Here is a 25,629-nt window from a genome sequence, read left to right on the forward strand (position 1 = left end):
TTCCCGCGCTGCTTGGGGATCTCCCAGCGTAGACCTTCCTGGCTTGAAGCCTAAAATAAGTGAGCGAGTGATTGTAGAATGGGAGATAGTTGACTCTGATTAAGAGGGACCAAATAGGCCATCAAGAAGTGCTGTCAGGTTAATTGTTGACTGCAGTGAGTGCATCCATGTGTTTGTGTGTTACTGTAAACCTTTCTTTGGCAACATGCCCAATCTAGACACAAAAGTCATTAAGGAGTGACCCCTCACCTCTCCAAGACAGGAGCAATGAGGGAAGGAGATTTGATCAAAGCTTGGGCCTTCCTGTTGACATCTGGACTGGGCTGCAGTATATGCATGCACCTGATGGGATGTGATAGCAGCTGACTGGCAGCTACTGAAATTCTAATACAGTTCAAATGGCAGTGGGAAATATAGTTTCAATGCGGTTTTTAGGGTTGTTTATTTATGGAAACACAGATGGGTGAAGAAGTCAAGTCAAGCCTTTATTTGTGCAAACACATTTTAGAAATGTAAATCATTTTTTACGTGTAGATTACTGTGTGTAAAGTGAAATTAAAGTTTATAACAGAATGTCTTTATGGAGTATGGTAGCAACAACAAGACTGAGGAAGAATGTAACTCATCTGGATGTGTGTGTCTCCTTGAAGGCTAATTATCCTCAAATATTTGTAAGACCATGTGTATAGTCAATATGTCACTAGCCTGCAGATGTTGATTCATCTTACAGACTGTTTGCAATCATAGGGCCTGCTGTTTTTGATGGCAATAAACAATTTTAAGGTGACAACTTTGATTTTTAAATCACATGTATAAAATGAATTGGTTGTCCAAAGTACTTGACATCAAATGTGAAAATAACCATTTTGTTTGACAATATAACCACTGCATGCACCACATAAATGCATCTGCACTGACAAGAAAAAATTATAGTGACACAAATTCTCCACCGTCGTATGTACCTTCCAAACGACTGTTAACGGTGTAGGCTACTCACAGCCCTGATGATAAAAAGTGGTATAGATGGATGGATGGAGGGACGGATCCATGGAACCCAGAGCGAAAGTATTTTTTATTGTCTTTACAGGTGTTAACTTTTCAATATATTCTGGGCAAATCTCAGGTGCAATAAAGGGCCACAAAGTCATGCCTAGTGCTATTTCGTTGGTGTAGGGCTTCAACTAACAACTATGATTGCTTAATTTGTCAGTAACAAATCAGATTAAATAATTTTAATTTTCCATTCTTTAATTCAAAGGCATGAAACTATATCAAATTGACAATGCAGAATCTGCAAACCATAAATTAATTAATTACTTGCGGTTGCTAAATATTTGTACACAGCTGTTTCATAATTTTTTTGAACTTATTGATGTATTGGGTGACTTTTGAGCCGTGATCCCCATATTTGTTGAAAGAGTTGAACAAGTTCGGCAGCAATCAAGGCTATTGATTCCATTTCATGTGCTGGGCGCATTTCACCCATAGAAAGAGAAAACTCCACACAAACCAGCAGTGGGGGTTCTGCGGTGGAAAATATGCCTACTTTTGATACCATCAAAACATACATACCACACTTTGGCAGCTGTCTTTTGGGATTTCAATGGGAGTGCTATGGATGACCAAAGAAGGGTAGAATTACTGCAGTCTGTTGATTGTCAAAAGTAAACGTCAGTTATTTGCAATCTGTGAAAATAATGAAATGTGGAAATGATATTTCTTAAACCACGCTTGTCATCGTTGTTGGAAAAAAGAAACAACGAACAACTAAAAAGAATAAATGAGATGAAAAAAATGTCAGTCGGGTCTAACTGCTTGGTGTTCACAATGAAATAAATCTTATAAATGTGACTTTCACACTGGCAGGTCATGCACTTTTGGTGTACATCACACTGTGCTTTCCACAAATCCCTTGTTGTCGAAAAAGAAGACAAGTTCTTGTCCTTATGGGGTCTCTTTGATGATCTAGGTATAGGTCTGTGCTCATGTAAAAATGTTATTGGTCAACCGAGGTCACAGCAGAGGAAAGAATGTGGCCGAAGAAAGGAATGCAAGGCTGATTAGCGCTTCTTACCTGTAAGTGAACTGGACGTGCCGGCATGTGATGAGACCGAGGAAACAAGGGAACAATAGGACAGTAGAGATTCCTTTCCACCGCGCATTCCAGCGATCCTGTAGCCAGGGCCCCCCACTCAGAGCTTTGATGAACCCTTCTCACAGCTTCCTGGGATTGTCGCTCCTCCACAAACACAAAAACATTAAGCGGCTGGTAAGCAGGACCCTCCTCAGGATGTCCTGTTTTGATTAGTGTTAGCATCCTAAAAGCACCGTAGAAATATTATTCTAACAAGGAGAGAAGCGTAGAGGTGACACATCCACTTCTTTCCACTTTGTGACCCTAGGGGTCAGATGCACTACATGAGCCAGAAATCAAAGAGGCTCTCCTCACCCAGTGATCCTACCGAGGAAATCATGAGGAAAACAAGGCGATAAAATGATAGCGAGAGGTTTCAGGTCCTGTCAACAGGTGGACGTTTGCTGGGCCCACGCTTTCTAAATGCAGTACCTGCTAATGACTGACACATGTTGTCATTTTTTCCCCTTTGATCTTAAAATAAATCAATTACAGCTGTGTATAAAGTACAGTAAAATTTGATCCATCCATCCAATCCGAGGTAAAACGCTTACCGCATGCAACTAAGTAATTGTTTGGTCTTTACTCAATAAATTTATGTATGGGCTGATAATTTTACATAGACTCTTACTTATGCTGACTGGACAGTCCCTTGTCCAGGCAAATCGTGGATCTACTGTGTACACATATATATTGGTAGCTATATTATATTTCATTTTCTCTTCATCAACATATTTGGAACTAGAGTAATCCAAAAGTAATTTAATTAATGAACTTACCTTAATATAATGGTATGTGCATCACATTAGTGGGAAAGCTGCAATGATCAATGAAGTAATTTTCAAATAATGGAATATCAAATTAGTCAAAAGACCAAGTTAAATTCTGACGATCTTACAATCTTTGTGTTGAAATGAAATTAAACATTCACAAACATTTTGGGAAAAAAAACAACAACAACTTTTTCTGACATATAATGCCCCAAATCGTAATAAATAGTGAGTGAATCTTAGTTCAGTTGTGCTTGCTCTATTTAAAATCATGTCATTTTTTCAATAAAGGGAAGGAAATTAAATATAAAAAAAAATCAGATTCGACAAAATAATTAATCAATTATTTAAATAATAGCTGTGGCCATATTTACTAACTGAAATTTTAAAACTATTGGAATACCAACCCTGCTTAGTACATAGCATCAATTAACCGTGATTAGATACTTCATTATACTTTCATTTAAATCTGCTTGATCTTTCTCTCAAAAGGCACAAAATTAAGGTGGAAAACATTGACCAACTAAGAAATTGTTACTCGGAGAGGACAAAAAGGCTATAACCGTTTCTTTTTATGCATAACATATGTGCCCCAAGTATAAGAGGTTTAAGGAGTTGAAGTTCATTTCCAAGCAGAAACCTAAAATTCTAAACAGTGATTCTTAACCTGGGTTCAATCGAATCCTGAGGGATTGGTCTCAGTTGTTCGTCAGAGAACCAAGGGTTAAATTTGAAATATTCAAAATTTTCTTGATGGGAACATACCCCTCGATTCCCCATTGTCTCCTCATGTACGACTCACTGTTTTCACCACTGACACATTCTTATGCTTTATCATTATTATGCTTGTTGTAGTTTCCTGCACTGCATCTTAATGGTAGTATATATATTTTTCTTTTGCATTTCTTTTACCTTATTCAGCTACAAGGGGGCGGAAACAACATATTAGGAACACGAATGAAGTACATGTTGAGTCTGAGTTCTGACTCACAGTATCCTCTTTCAGCAGTCAACTACATCTTTTCTGTCTCTTGTGGAATCAGGGAGCAGTGAAGCATCGCAGCACAGTTTGTTGTTTTGCTGGAGCTTGAGGGCTTTAGTTTGACAGGAGGGCACCACTTTGTTCACCTCAGTGTCCAGACGAGACCCCTTGGGGCTGAGGCCCAGGACGTCTTTGTCAGAGCTGTGGCAGGACCGTGCAACGGGGGGGCCCTCACTGCTCACCGGGTCAGTGGACAAGCTAATCGATTTTATCTCTGTTTCACACACGCCGCCAAACCCCTACTGGTCTGATATTCACATGTTCAGAGGATTATGCTCCCTCCATCTCCTCTCTATCTCCTTTTCTCTGTTTGTTGCTCTTTCTCTCCCACCGCATTTCTTATAGTTTTCATCTATCATTCCTGCATACTGTTTTGTCTGCATCTCATTCACCGCACCCCCCACCTCTTGCCATCTCTTTTCCAACCCCCTAGGAGGGAAAATTTTAAATTTAGTCTCAACGTCGGTCTCTACATTTGCACGCCCCACGAGGGAGGCTAGACGAGCAAGTGGAGGGACTCTTGTTTTCTTGACCATTGCTCAAGATGAGGCGCTGGAACAAGGGAACGGTCTGGAAACTTCACGTTTGTCAGTGTAAGGAGATACTGCGCTGACAGTTAGCAGACAGCCAGCCAAGTACAACACACGATGGCCGTGTGGGTCTCCTGCACTCGGTCCAGCAGACAGACGCAGCGAGACCAGACCAAACAGCCCTCTCATCTCATTTTAGAAAGTGTTAGCATTTTAGACCCTCTGGCTGTCTTGTGAAGCGAAAGTAAGTGAAGGATTATGGATTGCAGTGTGAGATCATTCATTCAAATTTATGGTAACTTGATTTAAAGCCAGTAGAGTTCAGATCCCCACCCTGGTCATTCAATCTTGAACATGTCTTGGTGATTTTTGATTGAAAAATCATTTTGTCGTGGTCAATAATACAATGTTTCCCTTGAATTTTGGAGATAGAGATAATGCGCAAATTTAACACAGTTCAATTTATCCAATCATTGCCTTCACTGCTTGTCCTCGAGAGGCTTTCTGAGTGAGCTGGAGAATGTTCCAGGAGATTTTGTTTCTGAGGTAAGGCGCTCATTAGACTGGTTGCCAACCATGCACCGTGTTAACGAGTGACTAGTAATAGTAACTAATAACACCGGGTTGCCATTTGTTTAACCCCTTTCTTTCAGTCAACGGTGTCATTTTGGGTAGTCAAAAATACAGCAACAGGTTCAAGAAGCACAGCTGAAGCTCCTTTTGCCTATCATAAATGTTGACCTTAAACACTATACTCGTATCAGCACCGACTTCCAGAAGGCTGGTGTGCATGAAGGGATTTTAAAGTAAGCCCTCAGTGTCAATGGTCATACGGGTCCCAAGTGTAAACTTTGCAATCAACCAAAACTAATTTCAAGCAATTAGGAATTAACGGATGATACCGTTTTTGAACTTCTACCTGTTTTGACAATCTATAGTAAATTTTAGGCTTTTTCTTTTTTGTTTGTTTTTTTATGCTTTTTGTTAGCTTTATCAAGGGTCAAAATTAGGAGAGGATTTTTAAAATAGCTATTGTGAACAGAGACGTAATAAAAGAAAGTACTGAGACACGAGGAGACGTAAAACACTTACTACCAAGAATAATATAAACAATGGAATTGGCTAAAAACGTACAGACAAGTGTAAACAAAAAATTTGCCAAAAATAACTACTTCCAAGATAATGCAAAACACATTTTCTAAACACCAAATGGATTCACCAGTGAAAGAGCTGGAATGTTTTGGATTTGCAAATGCAATCTCCACGCTGAAACTCCATAGAGCATATAGTAACATGCAGTTATTCCTGCTAATGAAAATAGTGAAAATGAGTAATCCCCAAAACGTGGTTCATGAATAAGTGGCCCAAAATACTACCTCGAGCCTCTAACTCATTGAAATTACATTCCTAACTTTTTGCAGTTATAGGATTTGCAATGAAATGTTAGACATTTTCAGTATGGTAACATCTGAATTTCTTTGGCTTTGTTTGTACCATAAATTGTGTGAGGGTGCAATATCCATATAAAAAGGTTAAACTATCAAGTAATTGATACACAACTTTACGTAATTCAGATTAACTCGTTCACTGATACTCCAGTGAAAACGGCTTTTTTGAGTTTTATATCTTGCAGAGGCTCATTCAACTGATGTTAACAGCTAAATTAATTACATTTCAGACCATTAGCCGACTTTAAATCATTTGCAGCATTTGAATAAACTATAGCTTTTGTTAAGCCCTTGAATTGTTTGCACCTTTACATTTCTTAATGTGTTCATTCATTTTTCACATTTTAATTGTGCATCTACTTTCTCTGTTCTTTCCATTTTGCTCACCACACCCAATCCCTGAGCATATAGCCCATCCATCAGTGACTGCGGCCAAAATGTATGCATACCTTCAGAGGTTGTAATACTTTACACATATAAGAAAAGATTTATCTGCACCCATAAACACATGGCATACACATGCAATATGTATCCATCTTTTCAAGGAATTTTGGATTTTATACTTGCACTTTAATTGAATTATATACAACATATAATATAAGCACTCGTGTCTGAGCTGAGCAGCAATTTGGCTCATCATTTTACATGAAGGAATATGTTGGCTTGTCACCTAGATGGTATCTACACCCAAGTACTTTTTTTGTATATACTTGAGTGTTACAGATTAGAAATATACACTTTCAAGATTTAAATAGTTATGGACTGTAATTAGTTCCACCGTTTGTGAAATTGTGGTTTTTGGCTGGGCATCATGAGGTGGGGCATTGCAGGTATGACTTTCTTTGCACCCAACCATTAATCGCTGATATTTGACAGTTCAATCTAAAAGGGGTCAAGTGGTGCAGCCACCTGGTTAGCATGGCAGATCATTCTCTGGCTTAGGCGCAGCCAGTCGCATCAACAATCAGTGACAAAAGATGCATAGGGGAGACTGCAAAGGATAAAGGACAATCAGAGGGTTGGGAAAGACAAATGGCAAGAGAATCTGTGAAGCTAGGGATGAAAAGTGAGGTAGGGAAAAGTGTGGTATCATGGGCAGGAAGGACATTCTTCAACTGAAGGTCAGCCTGTGATGTGAATTACTGGTACTCAGTGTCATCTATGGAGAAACATTTGGGTTATTTTCATATAATGGAATTTTTCATGGTAAAGACACTTGTAAAATGTTTGTTTTTCTAATTTAGTATTTTTTTTTCAATGTAGCCTTGGGTTTTTTTTTGAAAAAATGTTAAATCACCAATAATTCAAAGCATTATTGGCGATTTAACATTGAAGCCATAATTGTGAAAACAATTAAGAGATGAATATAGTATTTTCAAGGAAATAAAATTCTGAATAATGAGATTTGTTAACCTTGTGTGGTAAAAATCAGAAATGTTAGCTTTTATTTATGAAGAACTAATTATAAGAGAGAAAAGAAGCATTTTTTTTTCACTTGTCAGGAACTAATTTGGTTATGTTCACTTCTACAAAGGTGAAAATGCCCTTTCACAGCTGTGCGCATGAAATTGAAAATCGAGCCCAGTCAGGTTCCCCCAGAGGCATTTATTACATAGAAGGACCATTTGTAAAAAAACAAACAACAGCCAAATACAGAAGACATTAAGATGTGTTTAAGTTTTCATGAAAAAGGCATATTGAACAATAGGGGAAAATCCTATGTATTTTAAAGTGAAGGTAGCGACTTCAGAACGTGTAGCGAATCATGACATTTCATTTAGGACGCATAACAAGTGTGAAAATGAAAACATTTAATTTTTTCCATATGCACAGGTTTTCCTGTTCAAAAAAAAAGTTAAAAGTGAAAAGATAAAAATAAAATAATATATATATTTTCTTTGCGTCTTACCTGAACCCTGACATTTTTGTAAAAACAAAAATCTCAGAGCTCAAGTAAGACGCATTTTTTTTTTTTTTTAACTTTTGGGGGCTCTAACTAGTAATGAATTTGTAACAATCAAAAAAGACAAAAAACGTTTTATTTTCTTTCAGTCATTCTAGAAGATGATATCTTAGTCAAAGTAATAAACCCAATGAATGTTTGAAACATATTTATGGAAAGTTTGATTAATTCAAAATTAAATACTGTGCAATATTTTGAGACAATGTATACTGAATTCAAATACATTTTCTCTTAAATAATCATAGTTTGTGAAAAAAAGTACCAAAACATAACATGCTTAAATGCCACAATTAGATAGTTAGTAATAACTGCAAGCCGGTCTTGTAGACCACCAACCCATCCAGCAGTCTGCTACTTCTGCAAAAGCTCAATTTCACAATTTGGCTAAATTTCAAATTGACGATTTCTAAAATCAAATTAATTAATAATTAAATTTATTAGATTAATGTTTTTTTTATTGCCCAGAGCTACCGTCCATTAATCTATCCATCCATTGTACTTATCATAGCATCAGAGAAATATTTAAATTCATTAGGGTATGTCTTTACAGTTCTAGGTAAAATTATATGATACTGACTCATATTTACCAATTACTAATAAACAAAATGAAACATTAGTGTTTATATGATACAGTTATAGATTGTATGAATGAAACACTTGATGCAAGAGTAGCAGGGCAAATTGACTTTTTTTAACATTATTTTGAGTCTCATGCCATTGACTTGGTCGGGCTGTAATAAGTGGCAAAAACAACAACCCCTCAGAAAATGTAAAAAAAATAAAATAAAAAGAGAAAGAAAACAGAAATCTCCTGATACCGTCTGTGGGACAACACTAATGGCATTGATGAAGGAATTGTGCATTGGAAGCCAACCCCAAGGAAACCAATCTTTCCCGATTCCATACATTCTCAAACATTAATCTGAATGTTTCCAGTGAATGTTATTTTTACCTACCTACTAATGGCGTTCCTCTGAGTCTTTTCACAAATGTTGATGAAAGAAAAAATTGACATGGTGGGTGACAGTCTTTGGCCCAAGCGCTGGTAAAACAACAGCGAGGGCTCTCTTTTCTCCTGAGAGGCCAAGAATAGCAGAAAAGGTCATTCATCCTGTGCTATCTCTCACAGATTCAGATGAACACAAATACATCCCTCCCAAATAGACAGACACGCATACTTTCGCAGGCTATCCCTTCATGAAGGCCACTGAGTGATGATGAGTCATAGTGGAGAAGATGCCCTTTGACATCAAATTGTCATTCTCTGGCAGAATAATAGTCCCTCAAGTCAAGTCTCTTGTCTTTTTGCATGTCTGTCAGGCAGTCAGGTTGTTGGTTTGTCTTTTTCTCAGCCCTCATCACATTCACACACCACTTCATCACAGTCATCCCAGTCTCGGTTTGTTTTAATAACAAGAAACAAGGCAAATATCTTTTTTTTTCATTGGCAAAAATGTTGCAATTCAATCCTTTTATTTTTCAGTAGAATGAATTCTCTGGTGGCAAGTAAACACGCATATCATTGGAATATTACCTTATAATTATGTTTTTCAAAGCATATGGCTATATTAAAAGGTGGGGATGTTGGGTGATATGTATACTGTACATCTATTTATACAAGAATGGTGGGTCACACCACACCACCATTAGAATGGATCTTCATCAAACCATGCATTTGCAATTACACTTGTTGTTTTCGCTGTCATAACTATCCATTGTGATCATAAAAAATGGTCTTGCATGCAGTCAAAACTCAAATTGAGGTCAACATTCATTTTTCTGAAAATTTCAAAATAACTCGAGCGGACAGAAGGACCTTGGTAAACATGTGAGAGTATGGCTCAGTGGTAGACAATGCAATATTCATCTTGATAATAGGGTGTGATTCAATTCAAGGACGGTTTGATTTTAATGCAGAAAATGTGATTCGTTTTGATCCAGTAGGAGTACCATTCAATTTGATTTGATTTGGCAATTTGATTGACACCTAATCTAAGTTTTTTTCCAATACTCAATGAATTACTTACTGTAAATACCTTGATCAATTAAGAATTATGGTAATCACAGGAATTTGCAAATATTTGCTTGAACTTTGGAAACAGTGGTCAATGGTCATTGGCTGGCAGCGAATCTAGGGTAGCCCTGCTTCTCACACAATCAAGCCAACTCAAGTTTATTTATATAGCCCTCAATCTCAACAGAGTCAAAAAGGAATTCACAAGTGAAAGGGTCACAGAAAATGTCACACATTCACCAAGGCATCCCCTGACCAAGTTCCCATTAAGTATAGCATGCCCACGACTCAGGTGAAGATAAGTCATTGAGAAGATAGATGGACGGAAAGTTATTTACATTTTTTTACTTTCACCAACACTCGTTATTGAGGCCGTTGTTACCTGTCCTCGTGCCGAGTTGTGGGTGAGTTTTGGTGGGAAAGACAAACTGTAGGCCTGTGTCTTTGTCTGTGCTGCTCTTATTAGCCTATTCCTCCAGGAATCCATGCAGCCTCACCAAGTGAATGTATAGATCCTTGCATATGGTGACACTTGTATCCAGTACTCCAGTTTCTTGTATCCAAATCTGAATTTCTTCCATTCTTTGACCTTTAAACTTGCAGAAGTGTTCTCTATCTTGTTTGAGTCTGCACTTGCGTTCTGCTTCATTTATTTTCCTCCATTGCAACATCTTATGTGACACCAAGAAAATACTCAGAGGTCATTTCACTCTCATGGCATTGAATCTATCACAACCAATATATTTTGGATGTCTTATGAGAGTTAATTCATTAGGTGCGTCAGTAAAATAAAAAAGGATTGATAATGTTTTGGCCATTGCCCAGTCCAAGCTATTTTTAGTTCATTTCATTAGTCTGTGAACTGATGCACTCATAAAGTACAAATTAAAACTGTATATATATATATATATATATATATATATATATATATATATATATATATATATATATATATATATATATATATATATATATATATATATATATATATTGAATCTCAGTTCTGTATTGAATATAAAAATAAACGATAAAAGATAGAGAATAACACCATCTGGTGGAGATTTGGTGCAGCATTGTCCTCCTGTCTGATTTCATTCAACACTGGCTCTCATGTATGTATTCATTCATTCCAAACACACCCTTCTGTGTTTGGTTTGGCATGCAGTACAAGTTTATTTGAACTGAATGTAATAAAATGTATATTGTTGCATTCATGTGATTGCCACATCAATATTTTTTTTTTTTTTGTGAATGTGTAGAGTTGTTGATAATCATCAAACACAGTGTGGAAAGAGCAGCAAACGTAAGCTGGAGTCACTTTAGATTTCTACACGTAGTCTTCTGTTCCCAGTGCTGCTCTTTTAAAACACAACCAGTGCTTTGCTGAGTGACGCTAATATAATTGTTGTGCTCTCTAGCGTTTGATCCTTCTCTTAACAAATGGAATTTGTTTGGCCTGATTTGATCATTTGATCCCGCATAGTTTTGTGGAGGCAGGGCATATACAATGAGGTAAAATGTTTTGTGTCAGAGAGAGAGGAAACTAACTCTATTAGAGGTGTCTTGGACTGCGGGGCCCCGTTGCCTCTGATGAAATGCTTCTCGGGTGTTAACACAATTTTGATTTTGCTTTGCCTGGAGACTTGTTACCTCCGGGGTTTTAAAGCTGGCTCAGCAAAGCAGAAGAAAAACAAAGTCTGGATCTTAACCATAGAATTGAAGTAGTGGAAACTTTGAAGGGCACCCTTGTGTGACAGTAATCTTCCTTGAGACACCATAGAAACATGCTTTGTCATTTTACTGATGTTCTTGTGGAAGAATATAATTGCAGTTTACACAATGCTTCCAACTTTTTGCTGAACTTTTGCCATTTTAGCCAATTTTTGCTATACATTATGACCTATTCTCAGAGAATGGGAAATGGATGCCTAACAATCTGAATTTCTTCTAGTCTTTGGACAACTGAGATTCTGAAGTAATGTAAATTGTAGAAAATGTGTGGTGCACATTTTAGGCTACCTAATAAACTTTGTGATAAATGATGCCCCCTTTTCGAATGTTGCTAGGTTTTGTATATGTAAGCAGGTATAGGGGAACATGCCGTTATTCAGAAGACCGCTTTCCAAGTTACGCACCTTTAACAGTAACAATTCAGTATGCAATATCATACAAATTACCTAAGGCTTTGACCTGAGGGTGGGATAGCTACAAATTCTAATCAAGTAACGTTAACTAATAGTTACTTGTGTTTGTTTGAAGAAAAAAAAAAGCCACAATTATCCTCAGAATTATACCACAGTGAGAGCAAATCTGTCCCACCCAAAGAAGTGACCCATTACAGCCCCATGGGGCTTCTGAGACACAGGGTCATGCTAGCTGTCACATCGCCAGCTAGCCCAGAGCCCCAGCAGATCAAATGCAGGTATGATTTATGTCCGCTGTCGCAGCCTTCTCACAGTAGTTTCTCCTACATCGAAGCTGTTGGCAAAACCAATGGCAGTGGCAATTTGTCTCCTTACATGTGTAGGAGGAAAGAGTCAAAGGGCACTGAAATGAAAATGACCAGACCTGACTTAATTGTTGTATCTATTGGTAGTTTGAGACAGAATGTCGGTCTGAAGGACTATCTGTCTATTTGTCCATCTGTCTGACTTCTGTCCTGGCGCCGTGTTGTGTGTCATTGGGTCGAGACCCTCTGGCAGCACGCAGCCATTATGGGCACTGATCTGATCCAGCAGGGGCGCAGGGTTCACCGAGGGGATCTCTCAAGGCCAGATAGTATCATTATCACAACACACGGTTGGGGGAACCTCGTCAACGGCCCCTCGTTGTTTCTATATTAGCTAAACAATATGTCGTTTAATCATATTGAAATAAAGTTGAAAAAAAGTCAACAGTGACTCTGTGCAATTTCCTCAACAAACCAGCACATCTGACAAGGTTAAGCCAGTAAATGGTGTTGAGAAAGGCTTCCTGGGTGTGATTACATTTATCATGTATAATTAGGAAGTTCTGTTCTGTCTGCAAATGATGACCCCTGACCTTGAGTGTCACCCTTTAAGCTGGTATTGCCTGACACTCACATATGATGTCCAGGTCATGGTACTCTAAAAAGACTGGTTTCCGCTCTTTCATTGGGGGCTTTTTAATGTTAGGACAGACTGAAAAAGTACATCTCATTCAATCGTACAAGACCTATTGGCATAATTACACATACAGTGATCCTAAAGAGGTCCTTAATCACATATGCGATTATTTTAACTTGATGAAATGATTTCCCTGTCTGCCTATAATCATTGTCTACCTCTCCATATTTGTCATTATTTTTCATGATCTCTCTTTTCAGGCATACCCTTTTTGTGTTATAATTCCCACCTATTATTTCTGTCCTGAGCCCTCATTAGTCATGTTGCTGTCAGCTGCCAGCTGCAGACACACAAGCTCATATACACAACCACACATCTTCCTGCACATGCACAGGTATGGAAGTCATCAAGAAAAGGTCAGAGGTCTGCCTCATTACCCAACTCCAGCAAAAACTTTTGGTGTGTTTTATGCAGTGCTATCAGACATGGGGGGAGGAAAATAAGGAAAAGGGGTCATAGTTAAATGGGTTGGTCTGAAGAAGCGATTATTTCATAAGAGGGGCTGCATGTGTAGTGTAAAAAGCAACAATAACAATCACAGATGAACAGATGGAACAACAATCAGCCACCTCTTCAACATGGATGACATCAGGCTATAAGCTAATAATATTATCAACTCTCTGATTCACTCCACAGCAATGACTTTGAAATGTAGATAAGTGTGCGTGAACGATATCTAGGTGAGAGAAGATATTCACATCTGAATGGATTAAACACCTCAAAGGCAATCGAGCAGATATGCAAGACAGTTTCAAATATCTTGGAAATCCACAGGCAAATAGCAATCATAAGGAGGCAGCTCAGAAAGCAGCAACAACCAAATACTTCGTAGGGGTGAGGCAGATCCCGATAAGTCATCTGAACATCAAGAATAAGATCCAGGCCACTAATACATTGGCCTTGCAAGTAAGCAAATACCCTGCTAGCATATTTCCCTGGCCACTGGAAGAGATGCAACTCAGTGATATTAATATACAGACACTATACAGACGGACTAAACAGGCCTCCAAGAATACATGAAGGTGATGGCCCCACGAATGACCTGCTTACTGAATGCCTCAGACAACAGAAGCCCAGTAAGGAAAAGAAGCCAGATTAACTGTTATGGAAAGACAACCCCCTGCATGGCCATACCACTGTCAAATTGAACGCGTGGCTGACATAGAGAAAGCCAGTGGTTGGAAAAGGCTGAACTGAAAGACAATGCAGAGGCACTAATCATGGCAAAAATAGGCCCTAGAAACAAACTCAAAGTGGCAGGGGTCTACCACATCTAGCGGGAGCTCAGGTTTAGACACAGCAAAGAAGCCCCAGAGAAAGTACACTATATCAGATATATAAGATATATACTGTAAGATGCTGATGGGCAAGGCATACATGGAGCGGCATAAGCAGGAAACCAATGTGACGGAGCACCCACTCACTCATTCTGGTGCCCAATAGTTTGAGTAGTTTGAAAACACCACCCAATACAACAATTTAGATTTGATTTCCTGTCTGCTGGTGGTGAAACCAATAAAGTTGATACGCTTGGCGCATGAGCAACAAAATGCCGCCTTATACAATACTTAAATGTTTGGTTCACTCACTTTTGGAACAGTTCCAAAAATGCATTTCCAATGAGACACTTTTCTGATTAAATGAATTTATTGTGCTTAATTACAGCATGGAAATACAAAAAAAAAAAAAAAAAAAAAGCTCACATACTTTATAAAGTGTGAAATATATTACAAATTTATCTCTTTGGAATTCACATGTTTGCGGCTTGGTGGAAAAGTGGTTAGCATGTCCACCTCATGTTCAGAGTCAATTCGAGCTCACTCCGGCCTTTTTATATGGAATTTGCATGTTCTCTCTATTCCCGCATGGGTACTCCCTGAGCATTCCGGCTTCCTCCAATACTCCAAAAATGTGCATGGTAGTTATAATAAACACTAAATTGTCCTTAATTGTGATTGGGTCCGTAAATGGTTGTCCATCCCTGTGTGCCCTGCAATTGTTTAGAAATTAGTTCATGGTGTCCCCCACCTACTGCCTGAAGTCAGCTGGGATAGGTCACAGCAAGCCAGCAACCTTAGTGAGGATAAGAAATGATAGAAAATGAATATAATTCACGTCTCAGGAAAACTCCACAATCCAGGACTTACAAGTACCCATATAATCAATGGGTCACACATGAGTTTTCAACGGTTTTGCATGGTGAGTGTGTCGGAAGCCTTTACGGGAAAATCGTTGCACATTTATTTATTTTTTTTATTGACGGAGCAGACTTTACCTGCTCACGGGCCCAGGAGCTAATCTCAAATCTAATACTCAATTTCCAATTCTCGATGCACAACCCTTCATCTTCCAACAATGTAAACTGATTATTTAACAGAAAAATCAACAAATTGGGATTTTTTTTTTCTCTTTGTCAAAATTATGATAGACCCTTGACTTACTGCAGGCTCCTGTTGGTAAAGGTGGGCCTGCCTAGTGGATAATCTTGCTTCTGTGAATGTTTATCCTGTACTGTTCTGACCCCATGATTAAAGGTAAAGGTGACTCCCATACCATGAAAATCCAGTGGAATTACTGTGACATGCAGGATTCCAAAAAAAATGTCACTCTCAAGGAAAGACTACTGTAAGTAGTAGATAAAAATGGAAGGGACTACATAATAACTGGCAGTGCGATATAAAAATATTGTCACACTCATATTGATAATATAATAAATGTATCTCACGTTAATCAATGTTGTAAAAGAAAGCTCATTCATACTAATGGGAAACTTGTGGGAACACATTTCCTGTACATAAAAAAAAAACAGCTAATGTTTTTCACAAGTTGTTAACTTTTTGAAAGCATAATGGTTTCAACAAAGTAAGGGTGATTGGCTCCATTTTTGGTACTGCTGTCTTCACTGTCAGAAAAAAGTCAAATAATGAAAACAATGAATAATTCTGTGTTCATTGGTCTTTTCAACACTTTCAACTGAATAGTATAATAATTGCAATACAGCAAATAACGCAAATAACGCAAAGCAATCTTGTCTAAAACCATTTAGTTGAATTTTTCTGAGGTTACCATCTTATTAGCCTCACAGATAGCACCTCAGATTTGTCATGAATCTTTCGTGACTGATGTTTCTCGATGTTAAACACATCCATGAATTATGGTAGAAAATGTAGCGTATGAGAGTCATTCATTAACTACTCTCCAACAGACACTCATCCAAGACTTTCCTGCTTCAAATATGCTTTTCTTCTTTCTTACTCATGTGTCATTGAAACACAAACAAACACATACAGTCATAAGGCTCCACACACTCGATAGGATGCTGACGTGACTAAATTCAAACCAGGAGTACATGAGTATATTCAAGTTTCGCTTGTTAGGTCAGCGGTGTGCATGTGTGTATTGTGTGTGGACAAGAAGTCAGCTGGGAGCAGTCAGGGGGGACACTGGTGATGTAGACTGACGGGGGACATAAACACTCAGTCGAATAGTGAAGGGAGCCATTGTCTCCGTGGCTGCCATGTCACTCATTCTCTGTAATGAAATGATCTGTTTCTGCATGTTTGTCCAATTGCCCAATCAGTCTCCTGGTCTCCCCGCCTGTCATATATGTCTTTCCTGCTCCTTAACTACAGTAGATGTATTTTCCCCCAAATGCATTTGTCTTTTAACTTTTTTGCCACATGGCCCAGATGTTATCTTTAAGTTTGGTTTCCTATTCATTTCGGTTTAACAGATTTTTTCAGTACTTTGTCTGTGTTAGAGTTGTTGATTATTTGACTTATTTTTGGTATTTTTGGTTCAGTTGTGTTTTGTTCAGTTTCTGTTTCTTTTTGGACGGGAAATGTGTACCACTAAACATTCTCACGAGAGCAAAATTTATATGGGGACTCTGCAAAAGGCTTTCAGCACAAGGTGCAAAACATTAGAAACAGATCTTTATGTAACACATGAATGTGAACAAAGCCACATTGCTTGTTACCTAGTATAATTGTTAACAATTGTAGGGGTAGAGAAAAAAACAATGTATTAATTATCTTGTGAGCTGTGACTCAGCTCCAAAAGGAGGTAAAGGTGTGTGGAGGATATGAGGGTGGAGGTGTTGGAGACAGTGATGAGGTGTGTGAGATGAAATGGAGGCAAGTTGGAGAAGGAGGGAAGCAGGAAAAAGGTGAGGTGCTGAGGACATGCAAAATGTGATTTTTGGGATTTGTGTTTTGTTTGTGTTCAGGCTTACATTTCTGCCAATTTTATTTTTACACCTGCACTTGTGTCTGCGTAAGTATGTAATGTCTCATTACGAATACTTTCTCATGTTTTGTACTCATGCGCTTATTATTTTTACAATCATCTATCATTTAATATTTCAGATGGATATTTTTTAAAGCTCAAATGAATGAACATTTGCATTAGGGGAAAGGTATTATGCAAAAGCCACAGTCGCAGCGGTAGTTACGGTTTCTAACGCATGTCTACAAATAGTGACAAATTACTTCACCATGCTTTTTTTTTTTTAAATGTGATTGACAGTTCAATTAAACATTTAAGAAGCCTTAGGCCATGCTACTTGAAGAACATTTTTCTGTAAGTTGGCCTCCTGTTCACATACGCATTCACACATGCACATGCTGGCACACACACATAGCTGAGGTTTGGATATTTATATAAGGGTGGGCCAAACAAACCAAACTTAAGTGTGAAACGATTTAAAATAATCTAAATATCCACAAGACTCTTGGCAATTTGCAACATTTTGCCCCTGCTTGTACAATTTGTTAGTGTCGATAATGAAAATATACTTAAGCGCCCTTGCTCCATTCATACACAAACTTGTCTGCATTCTGGCGCAATACACACATAAGTCGATAAGTCTGAATGACACCTAGCAGGAATAACCACAGTAATAATTGTTCTTAGCCTAATTAACTTTAATGAGTATGTCCCACTTATGTTAATACTTTTTACATTGTTTACATGGGTTCCAGGGAGCAAATGTCAACATTTAGAGTCGAAAATCTTTGGTATATCCTGCTCAAGACATTTTTTTTTTTTTTTTTTTTTCAGTCGAACATACATAATTCATTCTGTCAACAAAACATCCTCAACGTCAAAGTGGCTAGAGTGTATCATGAAATCAAAACAAATCATATTGTTTGGATATCTGCTCTGAATGTCAAACTTTTTCCTCCCGTTCGGCTGTGCTTTAGCGTTTGTATAAATACATCATAGAAAGCCAGACAATAGTCGAGGAGGGATAGATGTCAGTGGTCAGTGTAGATAAGAATGACAAAGCTCCGCACTAAGCCACATCGCCAGCAGACTTCTCACCTGCTTGTCCATCACGCGAGTGCACTCAACCATCACTGAGCGATTGTGTGTGCCCATGCATGTGTGTGTGCGTGCACACGCATGTGATTGATGCTTTTTGCCTCGCGCCAACCCTACGCCCACATCACCCCCTCTTGTCGCACCTCAGTCGGGACTGTCACGGAAACATGAGGCCTTTGGAGATAGCGGCCGCTGTCCTGGCCAGCCCTCAGCCCGCTCCGTCTCTTTTTCTCCTCCTTGAGCCAGTCACTTTCTGCTGTGGGAAACGCAGAGGAGATGAGGCCTTAAAAACAGATCATTGTCCGCCTCCTAGATTAAAGCCAGAGAATGTGAGCATTGTCCACTGAATGGCTAAACCTTCCTGCTGTCACTCAAATGCTGCTCTGAGCGCTACTTCATGTCTAAGAGGCTTATCTGCAGTGAAAGGCCCCTAGCCGCTCTGGGGAGAGAGGACGTAATGAAGCGTGTTTTTTTTCTCCCTCTCTCTGTAGGGAGAAACCTGCTGCTGAGTTTGCTAGGAAGGATGGGGAGGGTGACGGGGGTCTTCAGGGGGCGGATGCGGCCAGCGGGACAGCTGCTGCAACCCTCCGCCACGACTCCCTTTTAGCCCAAACGCTCCTAACTGCCCTTCTCCGAGGAATTGTCATTCATCTAGTCTCACATGAGATGCGGCGCAGCATACGGGCCTGAGCGGAGTGCCGTTCTGATGGGGGTGGCCGGGTGGGTGCTGGGGGCCATGGCGCATTGAGTCGGGATGTATCCTGGGACATGCCTGTTGTACACGCTCAGCTGTGAAGGGATGATCGGCAGGCCGCTGATGTGCTCCTGGCTTTGTGCTGTGCTGATTGAGAAGGGGAAAGTTTAAGTGGCGCCCTCATTGAGAGCTGAGCGCTGGCCATGCTGCGAGTGTTTGCTAAGCTCTGAGGCCTCGCTGCCGTTTGGTGCTTATTGTCGACATGTATGTAATTACCAACACCAAGTGCGGAGGCAAGCCCCTTTGTTTTGATTGATGTCTGATAGTAAGCGGGATTATGCAAAAACTACTTTTTTACATTAATGCTTGGACCAAAGAATGAAGCCCATTCATTTTGATTTACTTCCTATTTTTGTCAGAGTGCACAGCTGCTGCTGGGTGAAACCTCCACTCAGTCAGATAGACAAATGCAAATGGAGCACTCGACAGTTTTATTTTATAATCTTGTTAACAGTAGATGTTTGTTTGAGTGCAATTAAAAGTTATATTTTACGTCGTGTTTGAGTACATTTTAAATGTTTCCCCCCAAAGCATTATTATTATTATTAGTAGTAGTAGTAGTATTATTATTATTATTATTGTTATTATTTATGTATTTATTTTATGAGAGTTTGTCGAAACAAGCGTGTTGAAAATGGCTTGCACTCTTGAAACGAAATGTTTGAACAAATGTTTTTGTAAATTTTAGAGGTATGAGAATTCTCTCTGATGGCCACACTACGTGCAATAAAACTATGTTTACTTTGCATAGGTTTTCCAAATGGTATTGTTACAGGAACAGTTATTTTGTTATGTTGATGGTGAGGTTGCGAAGCATATGGGCCCAAATGTTTGATGTGCTCAAAAAGAACAATGTAATTTAGCACAGAAGGAAAGAATAAACAAGGTCAACAAACAATGCACAAAGTATATACCCAAATTCTGAATTGAACTTGCAACAAATGACTCAGAACAAATAGGACTCAGAACAACCAGGGATGAAAACGGAGGGAGATTTCAATGTTGTGAGAACAAAAGTGACAACAATGACAAGGATTAAAAAGGAAACAGGAAACTACATACACTCTAAACTGATGAGACAATGATTAACACCTGGACAAGACACAAGTGGTCCAGGGAGCTGATTGGCTGATGCAAGTGAACAGTTTGACAAGGTCAGGCATTCACAATTAAACTAACAAGACAATGGCACAAGGGGAACAGAAAACATGAACAAATTAGACGGACAGATCATGACATAAAACAACAAGCCAAAACAGAACATACCATTTTCCCTGTTTTGCGTGATTTTTCAACTTATTGAAGGGCGTCTAAATACATAATAGCCCATTTTTCATTGATAAGCTTAATTTATCTATAAATATGTTAGATGTTGTTGTCTTAGTGCAGATTGGTTTTCTACTGACTGCTGCTAATGACAGTACAGATACAGTAACAAATTAATTTTGCACTTTAACCATTTTCTCTTCACTGCTGGGCCTGTCTATCAGGATCCTTGTGCAATCTGTCTTCCTCAATTCGGGTAGCATGTCAAAAACAAATGAACTGATACTTTTGTTAAAGTTTAGTCCTTGAGAAGAAATGTCTCTTCTTCCTTGAATCTCAGTGCTTGTAAAATGACAGAATGCATGTCATAAACACATACAGTAGATTATAATCCCTATAATGGGCAGAATGCAAGTTTTCAATCTCTTAATATAACCTTCAACCTGGGCATATTGCGTACTTAGGCCCATTCTGTGACGTGTCGAGAGGTTGAGTGGGCTGGAGAGCCTCAGACTTGACCTGATGAATTGTCTGCTGGAGGGTGATCGGGATGCTAAGTGATGCAGCCCAGCTGTGACGGGTGTCTCAGCGGTCCATTTACAGCTCCAGGCTCGTGCTGGGAGATGGTAAATTCCAGGAAGATGAAGGGATCCTACCCTGGTGCCCACATGTTCTTGGTTTTGTCAAAATATGAAGGTCAAACAGTAAGAACATTTCTTTTTGCGTGTCCCAAGGACAACTCGTAGAATCCCATGGAGCACTGCCATTATTTATGGCCTCACAGTTCAGTAGAGGCACAGACCGAAGGAAAAGCACAACATGATTTTGTTTGAAACAATGCGTTGTGTCTTCTTTAATACAGCATGTCTATGTTGTATGTATTCAGATAATGTAATTTATCAGTGCTTTTGTCCACCTCAATAGCGTGGATATCATGTTGAGAATTAGAATGTTGAATAGAAAATGATTGATGGAAACCTTTGCTACATCTCGGTGGTTTGACTCAAACAATGTGCCCACGAACCAAGAATGATAGGTGTCACATTGTGTAATCGTGGAGTGGAAGGTTCTTTTTCAGTAAACATTTAAAAGAGTGGAGAAGTGAACAAAAGCACTAAGAAGGAGCTGTTTTGTTGCCCCTTTTTTTAACCTAAATAGGCGGTCTGTCTGACCAAGGCCTTGGCTTCAAAGTATTATCCCACACACGCAATTACCATTTCTATCAACTGGGCAGAAAGATTATGCTTTTGGGTGTTCTTCTACATTTCTTCCAGTGGCTTCACTTGGTGAATGTGACACGTTTTGTGTCTCCCACCCCCTTTTGAGTAAAAGTTCTCTATTCTCAGGGAGCGCTGAAGAAAGTCCTACACGAGGCCTCAATAGACACTAAACCTTTCAAGGTTAAGACTTAACCTTCTCCCGCTCTCTCTCGTCTTCAAACTTTAGTGCAAAACCAATCAATATCAGATGATTGGTAAACAATGTGCAGTGTCTGATAGGCAGGTATCAAGGGTCCTCAATGGGATTGCAAATGCTTTATATATCCCCAGTCGCTTTTGCTTTCGAGCACTGTCACAAAATAGTGAAATTACCATTCAGTTGGAATGATGCCATTCATCTTTGTCAGAGCGCCAAGCGCAGCACGCAAGTCGCTCCCCTCAAATTAATTCCTTGTTTTGCATCAGCTGAATTTGCCCAAATCCAGCAGGATAGCTCGCCCTGCAGCTCGCCTTCATTCTTTAATGTTGCAATTCCAGCTGATTTCACAATGCGAGAGGCCCCACAGCTTTATTTGCCTAATTTATAAAGGAAAAAGATATAAAAATAAGTTGTGAAAATTAGATAAACGTCACCACGAGATCTCAGCTACTGGGCATGTTTAGGAAAAAGGAGCTATCAGAATAACACAATTGCCATGCAGGATCCTGAGATTCCGAAGAGATTTTGTTATTGATGTGTTGTTTCATGTTGCAAAATACGCCGTGCAAAAGTAATCCCAGAGGCGTGGTCTGCTTATTAGAAACAAACAGCAAATTTAGAAGCAATGTTTTAGAAGTGAATTCGCCAGGTTATATGAGTAATTGTAAGACTAAGCCAGGCGAGTACATTCAATCTTGTAAACTTAATAGTGTCTCTGGCTTTTAATCAATCTTCCTGCACAACAAACTCAGGTTAGTTCCCACTGAAGAAAATACATCTCCTTGAGAATGAAGGACTGGAATTCTCATCTTGGAGCAAGGAAGGTAAATGAAGCCAGAGTTGCAACATAAACATTTGTTCTATCTTTGCCCGTCTTCCACTAAAACCACCGCTACCCGCTGAGTATGCTCAACAAAGTCCTGCTGGGCCAGTCAGATACTTACTGGTGCTCTCTCGTTTGTTTTCCCTTTCCCAAGCCAATGTAGATGTTGCCCTAGTGTTGTTTCCTAGCGCAGACAGCAGTGATGAGATTTTAAAGAGCGGGTGGCCACCTCCTTTTCTGTCCTCCCACTGTCAAACTAATGCTAAAAATGGTTGCAAGGCTTTATGGTTAACTGACCGACCACTGATTTGTGATGTTTTTGTTTATGGAGCATAGCTTTTTTTCCTCATCTTATCTGTCAGGAGACGGACAGTGTTTGACAGAGCTTATTTGGCTGTTTGCTTTTTCCGCCGCAGAGTATAATGGAGTGCATTTACCAGAAATGTAGTGAGGCCCTGAGGTCCAAGTACTTCATTTCTTTCTTTTTCCCTGGCAATGTGTAGATGAGGCCTCTGTGGCCATTTCCGTCTTTGAGTTACCAGTAGTCAGACATCTGTGTCATGTATGTATGTGTTACACATGAAAAGATTTGTCTGAGAAGATAGGGCGAGCCTGGGTGGGAGGGTAAGGAAGGGAGCTCCTGGAGATAAGTGGGTCAGGCCTGAGAGACACTTCTTCACCTCAGACATCTGCACCTCTCCACACATCCCTCGTCAAGAATCACTTTGTCCCAGGGCTTGCTCCATTGTCTACTGAAGGGCCCTCCAGACTTTGCTCTGAATACCTCTTAGTGCTGCTCCAAGAGGACTGGTCTGGAGAGAGACAAAACAGCAGATTCCAAACCACCAACCCCTTGGCATTCCTCTTTCTTTGGGAGATAAAGAAGAAAACCTTCGCCTGATTCACTCCTCCACTCTTCATCCCTCTCTAGAGTTCCACAAAACCAGGAGATGAGGAGGAGATGCTGAAGGGTTCAAAGGGGTGGTCTTACAGAATTGTGATTAGCAGGGAGCACAGAGGTGCTCCATCTCCTTTTAGGGCTTCCTCTACCGTGGTCTCTCAAATGTGACTTTCACTAGTTTTACCAAAAAAAAAAAAAAAAAAAATGAGGCTGATTGAAATTATTTTATATGTATTTTTGCTCTATATTTTGACTTTCTTTAGAGCAATGATGAAATATAGTCACACCTTTTATATGAACGCAAAGGAGATTCGATGGACTTCAGGATTGTTATGCGTCAGATGTGTCACCAGAAGTGTTACAAAAAAAACTAAAGTAAAATTGCATTTGTTTAAACATAATTTCCGGATCTTTAGGTGCAATTATGAGGTGCTGGATCAGTAAACGGGCCTGTTTTTATACAATTTCATATGTCAAATAACCAGATTGTAAGACAAGTTATCTTTTTGAAGGATTTAATGTTATATTCTAATATCCCTGTTTATTTGCTATTATGCGACGTTGTTTGCTGCGCACACGGGTGTTGCTTTGCGCGGCAAAAAGGGACTAGATACCTTATGATTCTTAAAAAAAGGAACTATCTATTGGTCCAAAACATGGAAACCTATAAGATATTAGATGCGATAAGGAATTTGAAAAGAACATGATCATCTGAAAAGTAGACACCCATACAATCCACACCAATGAAAAAAAAAGGAAAAAAAAGATTATATGAGTGATTTACCATCCCTGAAATCTAGTATTAAATAACTACATGCATCTTTCAGCAGATTGTATGTGACCTGAGAGTTCCCAGTCAACAAAGAGTAAATAATAGCATTTTTCCGTCAAGCCTCCCATTTGCAGTTGGTGTGACCAGCTTGAAGTCAAACCACTGTGGAGGAGTTGGAAGTTATTAGGAAGAAATATCCACATCTCCCTATAATGTCAGTAATAGGCAACAGCACATCAAAGTCCTGGCTTGTCAAAATGATCCGGATCAAACTAACCTACATCTGGAAACCATAAGTGACTTTTCACTCATTTAAACACTCTTAAAACACACTGAGCAGACTTGAGCTTCTGTCTCTTCTCACCACTCACTACAACTCATATCAGCACGCATTGTTCAATGGCTGTGAATTCAAAACCTTTTGTCCAAACAGGAACTGTTTCTGCTTCTATGTTGAAGTAAAATATAAAAACACATTTTTAATAAAATTGGGATTATACATCCAACCTACTGTGTATCCAAATGAATAAAATGCAAAGAAAAATTATTTGATGATCAAGCTGGTGAACAGTTTTTTTTTTTTTTTTTTGAAAATATAAACTTATTAGCAATTTGATGTCTACAACATGTTCCAAAAGAGCAGGGACAGGTGGCACAAAAGATGGAGAAAGGTGAGGAATGCTCATCAAATACCCCTTTGGAAAATTTCTTAGGTGAACGCCTTAATCGTGAACTGGCTGTTACTATGATGGGATAGAAAAGGTGCTTCCCTGAATTGTTTTCATACACAAGCAAAAATAGGGTGAATGCACTCCAGGGGGAACGTGAGATTGTTTCAAGAAAATATGCCATAATTCATAAAAATAATTGTATATTAATTTGACTTTTTAATTTATTCTGTCCTAAATAGCCAAGATCTCTGATATCCGAATGGTTGGATTCGAATTTTCATATGCCGCCTTGCATCACCAGTCAACCACGTGAATATTCTATTGAAAATTAAGTTAATGTTTGCTCTTTGAGAACAGATTTTTACTATGATCCCAAAGTAAAACACTTTATGTTGATAATTTTGTATCAGTATGTGACTCATACTCTTTGGCTGCCTTAGCCAATCACATTCTCGATTCCACTTTCGGGTTAGTCCTCTTGATGTGACTAACACTCTTTGGCTGCCTTAGCCAATTGCTACTTTGAAAAAACTGTTTACATAATCTAGAAAAATGGCTATTTACCAAGAAAGATTTTAAAATGACAGTATATATTTTAGAGCTGTAATTTATAATACCGTTATATTATTGTCAAGGTTATCATCACATCAG

The sequence above is a fragment of the Hippichthys cyanospilos genome, chromosome 11 (assembly GCF_059441005.1).
Source record: "Hippichthys cyanospilos isolate Australia breed blue-spotted pipefish chromosome 11, RoL_Hcya_1.0, whole genome shotgun sequence".
Classification (NCBI taxonomy): Eukaryota; Metazoa; Chordata; class Actinopteri; order Syngnathiformes; family Syngnathidae; genus Hippichthys; species Hippichthys cyanospilos.